Source organism: Myotis myotis, unplaced genomic scaffold, assembly GCF_014108235.1.
Source record: "Myotis myotis isolate mMyoMyo1 unplaced genomic scaffold, mMyoMyo1.p scaffold_m19_p_4, whole genome shotgun sequence".
NCBI classification, from domain to species: Eukaryota; Metazoa; Chordata; class Mammalia; order Chiroptera; family Vespertilionidae; genus Myotis; species Myotis myotis.
Window position 1 is genome coordinate 34,078,261 of NW_023416346.1, and position 11,725 is coordinate 34,089,985.

An 11,725-nucleotide genomic window follows, 5' to 3' on the forward strand; every position below is an offset into this window, starting at 1 on the left:
GACAATAATAAAAGCAACATAAGGTTGGATCAGGTAGAATTTCTTGACACAATCTAACAACAGGTTCTGTTAAAGAAGATTGAAATCATATCAAGCACCTTCTATGACCATAATGGTATAAAACTAGAAATCAATCATAAGAAAATAAACTAAAAAATACACAAACACATGGAAGCTAAATAGCATGTTACTAAACAATGAATGGATTAACAATGAGATCAAGTAAGAAATCAAAAGATACCTTGAAACAAATGAAAATGAGAACACAACAACCCCAAATCTATGGGGCACAGCAAAAGCAGTCCTGAGAGGGAAGTTAGTAGCATTACAGGTCTACCTCGAGAAGCAAGAAAAATCTCCAATTAACAATTTAACCTCACATCTAAACAAACTAGAAAAAGAACAACAAAGAAAGCCTGGAGTAAGTAGAGGGAAGAAAATAATAAAGATCATAAAGATGAGAGCAGAAATAAACGACACAGAGACAAAAGAAACAAACAAAACAAACAAAAAACACACACAATGAAACCAAGAGCTTGTTCTTTGAAAACATAATCAAGATTGATGAACCTTTAACCAGACTCATTAAGAAACAATAGAGAACACACAAGTAACAACTGAGTTCACAAAAATACAAAGGATTGTAAGAAAATACTAAGAACAACTATATGCCAGCAAATTGGAAAACCTGGGTGAAATGGACAAATTCCTAGAAACATGCAATTTTCCAAACCTAAATAAAACAAGTAACACCTAATGAAATAGAGTAACTGAAAAACTTCCAGCTAACAATAGCGCTGAACAAGATAGCTTCACAGTCAAATTTTACCAAACATTCAAAGAAGAAATAACACCTATGATTCTCAAACTATTTCAAAATATTATAAAAAATAAGAAACTGTGTGTAGAAGGAATTTACCTCAACAAAATAAAGACTAAACAATAAAAGCCTACAGATACATTATACTCAATGGTGAAAAATTTAAGCTTTTCCACTACTATTTCATTCAATATAGTATTGTTTTACATAGAGTAGTTAGGTGAGAAAAAAGAAAAAGGTCAGGTTATCCAAATTGGAAGATCAGAAGGAAAAATATTTCTCTTTGCATATGACATAATTTTTCATCTAGAAAACCTTAAACACTTCACATATTAAAAAAAAATTGCTAGGCTTAGTAAATTTAGTTAGCTTGCAGGATACAAAATCAATATACAAAAGGAAGTTGTGTTTCTATACACTAAAAATAAAGTGTCCCTAAAGAAAATTAAGAAAACAATTATAATTACAAACGCATCAAAGCAATAAAATACTCAGAAATAGACTTAACCAAGGGGGCAGAAAGAATTGTACACTGAAAATAACATTGATGAAAAATAAAATAAAAAGGACATAAATAATTATAAAGAATTGTCTCTTCATGGATTAGAAGACATAACATTGTTAAAATTTCAATACTACCCATAGGAATCTCCAGATTCAATGTAATACCTAGAAAAATTTATAGGCATTTCTCCCAAAAGTAGGAAAAAAAACTATCCTAAAATTTATATGGAACCACACACACACAAAAATATACCCCACCATGAATAGCCAAAGCAATCTTATGAAGATAGAACAATGTCTGAGGCATCACACTTCCTGATTTCAAACTATATTACAAAGTTACAGTAGTTAAAACAGTATGCTACTGGCATAAAAATGGACAAATGGACCAATGGAATGGGATAAACAATCCAAAAATATACCCAGGCATATATGGTTAACTAATCCTCAACAATGGTCCCAATAATTGCACAATGGGAAACAGTTTCTTAAAACAAATTATGTTGGGAAATCTGGATTACTATATTAAGAAATAAAATTTGTCCATTATTTTACAGGACAAGAAAAAAATCAAACCAAAATGAATTAAAGACTTAAATGTAAGATTTGAAACTGTAAAAGTACTAGAAGTAAACAAGGTAAAGTCTTATGACAGTCATCTTGGAAATGATTTCTTGGCTATGATTTTAAAAGCACAGGCAACAAAGCAAAAATAGACAAATGATACATACAAAACTAAAAAGTTTCTGCACAGCAAAGAAAACAATCAAAAGGTTGAAAAGGCAATCTATGAACTGGAAAAATATTATTGTCAAAGCATATATCTCATTAAGAGGTTAAAATTCAAAATATAAGGACATCTTTCAAGTTAATAGCAATCCAATAAATTAATTAAAAATGGGCAATATTCTGAAAGATATTTCTCCAAGGCAGGCCTATAAATGGCTAACAGATATGAAAAGATTCTCAACATCACTAATTATCAGCCAATTGCAATTTAAAACCAAAATGAGATATCATCTGAAACTTGTTTGGATAGCTATCGTGTATATATAATATATAATATATGTACATACATATCACAAGTGTTGGTGAAAATTAGGAGGAATTGGAACCCTTATACACTGTTAGTACTGTGAAATGGTACAGCCTCAGTGGAAAAGAATTCCTCAAAATGTTAAAAATTGAACTAATATATGGCCCAACAATCACCCAAAAATTGAAATCAGAATTTTGAAGAGATGTCTCTATTTATTGTGGAATGTTTTACAATGGCCAATAGGTAGAAACAACCAAATGTCCATGGATGGAGGAATAGTTTAAAAAAATGTATGTACACACAATGGAATATTATTCTGCGTTAAAAAACGGAAATAATTTCATTTGTGCCAAACATTGATAAGTCTGGATGACATTATGCTATGTAAAATAAGCCAGTCACAAAAGGACATATCTGCATGATTCCACTAAGGGAGGTATATAAAATATTCAAACTCATAGAAATAAAGAATAGAATGTTGGTTGCCAGGGGCTGGTGTGTGGGAGAAATGGGGAGTTGTTAACTTAAAAATTTGTGAAGAACATACATTCCATGTCAAGTGTTCTTACAAGAAAAAAAATAGATAAATTTGGAGGTCTCTAAATGTTTAACTATTAAAGGCAGACTTAGTAACATATTTTCTTAACCAATCATAGACAAGATCTTGGTAAACTGGAGATTTGGGGTACTGTAAACTACTACAAAGTAATTTCACTTCTTTCTATGTCTAAATACTGCCAATATTCCTAAATACTATTCATTATAGGCCATGGATTTACTCTCACATTACCTTCCTTATCTTTTTCTCCTTAGAAAGGAATTGTGAATTACTACATAATCTGTATAGGACAGTATGTGAAGGATATGAAAACTTATTGATGTGACTGCTTTAAATAAACATGATTTACTATGTGATGAGAAGTATAGTGGCACCATAATGTCTGAAATGTGAGCCCAATTTCGCTGTTCTTTAATAGTCAGGAAACATAAAAATATTGATAAAAATGTTGTTAACTCAGAGTGAAATAAAAGGTAAGGTGATAATAATTCTATTTATATTATCTATATTCATGAATCAGCTGGATATTTCAGAGCCAAAAATTGTACAATTTTTAAAATTAAATTTATTATCATGTAGAAAATTGAAAACTTTAAGCAATGCCAAGTTCTTTTTATTATAAAAACAAGAATAATAAGAGTAAAGGAAGAGATGTACTTGATTAAATATCATTGAATATAGCTTCTGTGTATGACTCCATTTGTTAAAAATACAGACTGTCACTTTTTGGATCAGTCAGAAACATTTTATAATGTAACAACTCTGGAAAACAGATTCTCTCTCCTTAAGGTTTTTTGTTGCTGTCACTCTCTGGGGGTTTTGTTTTGTTTTGTTGTTGGGTGGTGGTGGTTGTTGTACTGGGTCTTTAGTGATTTTCATTAATTTTGTTTTGTAAAGTCTGCACATTTGTCATGTGTGCCCACTGAGGTCTCTACTCAGTCAAGTTAGCACTCAGAAAATTTTTGGAAAAATATATCTTTATCAATTGCTTTTTTAAAAATATATTTTTATTGATTTCAGAGAGGGAGAGAGAGATAGAAACATCAATGATGAGAGAAAATCATTGATCGGCTGCCTCCTGCATGTCCCACACTAGGGATCAAGCCCACAACGTAGGCATGTGCGCTTGACAGGAATTAAACCTGGGACCCTTCAGTCCACACACTGACACTCTATCCACTGAGCCAAACCGGGAAGAGCGGAAAAATATATCTTTAGATGAGTGGAACTAATAACTCATCAAGTCCTTGCTGAAGGGCTTTGTGTGTGCATTAGGGGCAAAGCTTCAATATTCAGCGAGGTAGTTTGCAAGTCGACCTCTTGTTCAGAACCTCAAAGTTAGCCAACAGTGTGAGCTTCAGGCCTTCTCAGATATTTCCTGAGCACACACATAGGCCTGTGCAAGTGCAGAGCACCATACATAGGCATGGACGTTTATATCCTCTGGAATACGCTGAGGCTTTGCAAAGCCTACTATGGTCATTTGATCCCCATATTTTCCTTATAAACTCTTTCCTTAGGCTACTCTTTGCCTAAACTGTAATCCACTATCTCAGGAAGTTGGAATGTTTAATTACCTCTGATTTTCTTTTTAATAATGCCTCCAGAGGAAAAGCTATTTCCACTGGGAAAACTATGCATCAGGTCAAGGAAAGACAATTTTGTGAGTTGATTCTTCCAGGAGGCTGCAAAGGCTGCTCCGCTCTTGGATGCATGCAACCTGGAGAGGTTTAAAAGGAAAAGGAGATAAAAATAAAATAGCAACAAACTCTGAAGCCGCTGCCAATGCCGTCAAATCCTCCGCGCAGTAGTGATGTCAGAGCCCATCTCCCCATGCCAGGGGCTCAAATGGCTGAGCTGCTGACACCTGCCAGGTGGCCTGGCACCAGCCTCATCTACGCAGCCACTTTCAACCTCCTGCCAGCTCCTGGAGGAGGATGGGCTTGCGAATGGAGGCTTCAGTGTTAAAGCAACCCTGTTGGTGCAGCACAGACGCACGTGGGCTTTTTGAGGAGAGAGAACCCATAACATACCTTCACAAATGTGTTTTTAACTGTTCTGAGATCAGGTTCCCAGCCTTGGGGACTCTCAAATAGGCCTCAGTGATTCCACTTGCCTGATGCAAAGACTGACCCGGGTTTCATGAAAACTGAATCCTCAGCCCCGGGAGCAGCGGCATCCTTTCAAAAGGAAGGTCACCCTGGCTGCGGGTCCTTGCTCTTCATCACTTTGAATATTTCTGGCCATGTCCTTCTCTACCCAGCAAAGCTCATTTAGAATTGAAGGCCAGATAAAGAGCTCCACAGACAAGAAAAAGCTAAAGGAGTTCATCACCCCGATTGGGGGTGGGGCCGCTGGCCAACCCCCCATGGCCTCTTCCCCCAGCCAGCCCGGCTGATGGCCCTCATCTGGGCAGCCAGCAGGACCCCACCCATGCACGAATTCGTGCACCAGGCCTCTAGTTATTTTATAATAAACATATCACTAGAACATAAGACTCTAGTCCAGCGGTCGCCAAACTTTCAGACCTCATGGACCACCAGTAGTCCACAGGCCACCAGTTGGCAACCGCTACAATATTTGCAATTGTAGATTATAGTATATCAAGTAAAAGTATAATATCTTTAAGTAATTTGTCAATATTTAAATGTGTGATGAACAAAAACGTGACCATTAAAAATGATAAAGCAGTTTGGAAAGGAAAGGCACAACTTCTAGAAATGATAAATATGAATTTTTATTTTAGAAATAAAATGATGTGAAATATACAATTAATGCATTTCTTGTAAATTTATATTGCTACACTGAAAATCGGTGATCTGAAAAGAGAAGTTATGCAGAAAGCAGCATTGAAAGAGGTTGCAACTATAATAGATTAGATTAAATTAAGGATTAAAATTAAGATTCAAAAATAGTTAACATGAATATTATAGAGGAGAAAGAAAATAGGAAAGAGCAATATTGAGAAAAATTAACTAATAACCTTCCAGAATTGATGAAAGATACCAATTAACAAATGAAAAAAATTAAATTAACATCTAGCAGGAAAAATAATTAAATTATACCTACACAAATTGTAGCAAATTGATGAATGTTTAGGGCCAAAAGGAAAAAGAAGCATGCTACCAAACAAAGGAATGAAGAACATCATTACAGGTAGTGATGTTATATAGTTCATTAATACTATCTTGCAAGATTTGATTGTTTGATGGACTTACAGCATGACAGAATAAGAAACACTTCATATATACTTCAAGCAAATCTGGCAAAACTATTTTAAAACAAAGCATTTAAAGACTAGGAAATGACCCTAATGACATGAAGAAACTTTTGTTTGAGAAAAGCCACTGAAATTTGGTAATAACAATGAGTCTGTGGTATTTGAAATGACACACAGCCCTTTCCTCCCCCTTTCTAACTCAGTGAGACAGAAATGTCAGACATATACTTAGAGTTTTCAATTGAGGACTATCTTCCAAGGAAGTACAGTATTTCTCATTCTGCACTCAGCTACCTGTTGCTAATGCTGTAGCAAGTAGGTGGAAATGAGGGGTGTAGGGTCCCTTTTGCTGCTCAGCCTACACAGTGGCACAGAGGCTCAACAGAATCACTGAGAATTCTGGGATCTCTACTGCCTTTGCCATGGCTTGTATAGTAATGGTTCCTCATAAGGAGAAGCAATCCAAGAACATCTGAGGCTACTCCTCCCTGCACTAAATGCTCATAATCTACAGAAGGATAATCACTCAGAGAGAAACATGCATTGTCTTCAGCCACAGATCCAAAGCCTTGACTCTGTGAGGAGAAGGGAGAAGCAGACTGGACAAATATATAGCTCCTAAGTATTTCACAAAGAAACTGACTTATTCAGAATGCAATATGGGGAAATTAAAGCTTATAAATACTTTTTAACTATATATATAGTTAAAAAACTATATATATATATGCCTAAGTGACTTATGACCAGTTGCTATGATGCACACTGACCACCAGGGGGTAGACGCTCAACACAGGAGCTGCCCCCTGGTGGTCAGCGCACTCTCAAGCCAACCTCCCCTGGCCAGTCAACTTCCCGTGGTTCCTACCCCTGGCCGGCAGGCCCCAATCTCCCATTCGGGGCAGGGCCCTGGACTGGGATGGGGAACTGGGGGTGGGTGGCAGCAGACACAGCCCCTTTCTCAGGGGGGGCCAAGGGCCGGATCCCTCCTCAGGGCTGGCAGCCAACCTCCCACTTCCTGTACCTCCCCCCAGCAAGTAGTCCCCAATTGGCTCACCACTTACCCCCTGCAGTGGCGGTGTGGTGGTGAGGGAAGGAGGAGGGGGGAGGCAGGGAACCGCACAGTGGCAGTGGTATCAGCGTCAGGTGTCTGTACCTTCCATGCCAATCTGGTGACCGTCGCCCTGCCGGGGCCTTTGGGTCCTGATCAGCCCGGCTCTGATTGCCAGGCAGGCCTAGAGACCCCACCTGTGCACAAATTTCATGCACCGGGCCTCTAATTTTATATATGTGTGTATATGTATATATGTATGTATATATATATATATATATATATATATATATATATATATATATATATAAAATAATTTCAGGGAGGGAGGAAGAGGGAGAAAGAGAAACATCCATAATGAGAAAGAATCATTGATTGGCTGCCTCCTGCACTCCCCCTACTGGAGATAGAGCCTGCAACCCTGACATGTGCCCTCACCAGGAATCAAACCATGACCTCCTGGTTCATAGGTCGATGTCCAACCACTGAATCATGCTGGCTGGGTGCCTATAGACACTCCTGAAAAACAATCTGGAGGTTGTGGTGAACAATAATTTAGAAACTATTAATAAGTTCATAAAGACATAGGCTAAACTGTAGGTTTGATAGTGTGCTAGAGAAACCTAGAAAGAAGAAGCTGGACGAGACATGCGTCAGTCATAACAGGTTTCAAACACTGACCTCAGAAACTATCACTTCAAAGGGATCTGAATTTGATTGGTTTACAATGTGTGGCATTTTGTCTAAAGACATTTTTGAAATCAATAGAGCAATCTTCTCACTATTAGTGGAGCCTAATAGCTGGATGTGGTTAGGGAAATAGAGAGCCCTGCCAATACCAGTGTCATCATTCCAGGGTGACTACATATACAAGGCTGCCCCCTGAAGTACAACATAGATGATTAACACTGCAGAATATAAATAAGTTCTATTAAAAGTCAGTCATGAAACAAACAATCTAATAATAACAAGTCCTGGGGGTGAAAGTACTCATATTTCAGAGAGCAAATTTGTCCTTCCCCTGATTTTTTTTTCTATTAAGGGCTTCAACATTTTGAATAATGCCCACTTGCATTGATAAAGCTGATCTTTACTCAATGTACCAATTCAAAGGCTAATCTATACTAGATACATAATCATTTACCCATTAAGAAACAATGTTCTGCAAGATGGCTGGGCATCTCTTAGTCAAGTTGCCATATAAATTAAACCATCACAATCTTACAACTTTGAATTCTGTTACAGTTTTGAGGCAGAATTCCTTCTCCAAGAAACTTCAGCTTTTGCTCTAAAGGCTTTCAATTGGTTGGCTGAGGCTCACCCACATTATGGATGTTAATCTCCTTTATTTAAGTTAACTTTTTAAATGTTAATAGCATCTACAAAATCATTCCAAGGTAACAGCTAGACTAGTGTTTGATCAAACAACTGACCAAAATGCTTTCCCAAGTTGACAAAATAGATAAACCATCTCAATCTACATTTAAGAAGAAAGAATCCAGCCATTGTTGCTCAGTGGTTGAGCATCAACTCATGACCCAGGAAGTCACAGTTTGATTCCCAGTCAGGGCACATGCCTGGGTTGTGGGCTCTATCCCCAGTAGGGGGCATGCAGAAGGTAGATGGTAGATGATTCTCTCTCATCATTAATGTTTCTATTTCTCCTTCTCCTTTCCTCTATCTGAAATCAATAAAAAACATTAAAAAGGAAGAAAGATATCATGTATATCCTAACCTTTCAACTTATCATACTGGAAAAAGAAAATAAAACTAAAGCCAGCAGAAGGAATGAAATGAAAATGAATAGTGCAGAAATTATTGAAATGGAGAATAGAAAAATAATAAAGAAATCAATGAAACCGAAAGCTGTTTCTTTAAAAATGTTCCTAAAAAAGCAGAGAGGATATTACTAGTGATCTTACAGATAAAAATAAAGATTATAAATAAATACTGTGAACAATGGTATGTTGTAGAATAGATAATTAAAATGTGTTATATTCAAACAATGAAAAACCTTGAAGCCAATACGCTAAATGAATGAAGCTAGTCACAAAGGCCACATATTATTATTCCATTTATATTAAAAAGGCACAGAAGATAAATCTATAGAGACAAAGATATAGGAATGGGGTTTAGGGCTCACAGGAGGGTTGTCTGGAAAGGGTGACAACTAAAGAGAAAAAGGTTGCTTTTTGAGGTGAAAAAATGTTCTAAACTTGTGATGTTTGCCTATGTCAGTGAATATACTGAAAGTCATGGAAATATACACTATAAATGGGTGAGTGTATTGTATGTGAAATTTATCTCAATAAAGCTGTTAAAAACAAGAAAACAAATATAAGCACCTCTATAACTAGATTATGGCCATCCTCACCGCAATTTGAACCTGTGTCTCATGCTTAATTCCTCCCCTTACCAAAGGGAAGGATATTTTTGTTATTCTACAAAAAGCAGCTAAGCTGATCATAGAAGCCAATTTTGTTTTTTGGAAGGAGGTGGCAGGAGGGGAGGGGCGGGGGGCGGTCAAGTCCACAGCTGGGCTTACTTACTCAGTTCTAAGGCTAGAACTTTGCTTCAGGTTCAGAGAGTTATCAAAGCTATCCATAGATACAGTTTATCTTCCTCTGTTTCACCCTAAGACTATTAGAATCTCAGAGACTCCACCCCTTAAAATCCTTCTAAAGCTCTCTGAGGACAATTGTTACCATGACGACATTGTTACATAGCAGGTAATCATCAGTGAAATAGCCTCACCAGGCCCTGGGCTGCCATAAGGAGAAGAAAATTCATGGGTTGAAGATGGGGTTCTTTGGGGTATTGGGGACAACCTGCTAGCTTCAACTGAGTGACAACCTGATAACTTGGGTATCCTGTGGCTTTAGAACTTCCAGAGGAGCCTACTATTTCACCCCGTGGTCAAACGTGCTGGATTTTGGTGAAGTTCAGTAGAACATTCTTCAGGTATGTTTAACCCATACATATTAGACATTCCGGCTGTAGTTTTTGACAATGGATCAGGAGCCTGCAAAGCAGGCCTGTCTGGAGAGACGACACCCCATCATGTCATCAGTTCCGTCGTGGGGCATCCTCAGTTTAACATGCCGTTATCAGAACCCTATCAGAAAAGCTACATTGTGGGGGGAAATGCCCAGTACAAGTATGAGGCCTTCCAGTTACACTATCCCATTGAGCGTGGGCTGGTAACAGGGTGGGATGACATGGAGAAACTCTGGGAATACCTTTTCGAGTGGGAACTGGGAGTAAAATCCTCTCAACAGCCTGTACTCATGACCGAGACCTCCTTGAACCCAATGAAGACTCGAGAGAAGATGGCAGAAGTAATGCTTGAGACCTTCAAGGTGCCTTCCTTCTCCCTGTCAAACCACGTGGCGGCAGCACTCTATGCCTCTGCCTCTGTCATGGGCCCTGAGGCGGACAGTGGGGAAGGAGTCACTTGCATGGTTCCCGTCTTTGAAGATTACTCCCTGCCTCATGCTATCACCAAGCTCTATGTGGCAGGGAAGGGTGTCACAGAGCACCTTGCCCAGCTGCTTCTCACTAGTGGGAGCGTCTTCCCTTACATACTCAACAAGGACTTAGTGGATGACGTCAAAGAGAAGCTGTGCTATGTGGCCTTGGATCCAGAGAAAGAACCACATAAGAGCCCAAAGGAAGTCCTGAAAAATACCTACTGCCAGAAGGGAGTGTCATCTATGTAGGGGAACAGCGATACCAGGTGCCTGAGATTATTTTCACACCTCAGCAGCTAGGCACCCACAGCCTGGGGCTCTCAAAAATGGTGGTCAGCAGCATTATGAAGTGTGACATGGACATCCAGAAGAATCTCTGCAGAAATTATACTGTCTGGGGGCAATACTCTCTTCCTTGGGCTTGAGGAAAGACTTACAAAAGAACTGGAAGAGCTGGCTTCAAGAGGAACTCCCATCAAGATCCAAGATCACAGCTTCTCCCAATAGGTGTTTCTCTGCCTGGATTGGTGCATCCATCATGACTTCTCTGAGCAGTTTCAAACCGACGTGGATCATTTCTGCAGAGTTCCTGAAGTTTGGGACATTTGTCATTCAGAGAAGATGCTTTTAAAGAAGCCACAGCACAAGGAACAGCTGAAGGGTCATATCTTAGAAGCACTGAATGAAGGTGAAATCTTCCCATTGTGTTCAATAAAAGTGATAGGACATTTTGGATTTTAGTTCATTTTTGTTGGCACCACAGTAATTACTGTTCCAAGTAGTGATTTTTTTTTTTTTGGTCAGGAGTTCTCAAATAGGGCTTATTTGAGCAATGGGTGGAACTTGAATCCCTTCATAGATACATGCAAAATATTTGCTTTTTTGCATAAGTACGATTTTCTAGAGGGAGAGAATATACCTTTCAACAGATATTGAAAGGCTTTCATAACCCAATAGTGTTAAGCACCATCAATGAAAATACCCAAACCTTTTTATAGATTGTAGTAAGTTTCTGTTATTATTTTATTTGTAGATAAAGCAAATTTTTGTTCAAGTTCCCATATT

At 38.1% G+C, this 11,725-nt stretch overlaps 1 pseudogene; it reads left to right on the forward strand.

Moving 5' to 3' along the window:
• Window positions 1–10,153: 10,153 nt before the first annotated feature.
• On the forward strand, window positions 10,154–11,291 carry LOC118653303 (annotated as a pseudogene).
• The last annotated feature ends 434 nt before the right edge of the window (window positions 11,292–11,725 follow it).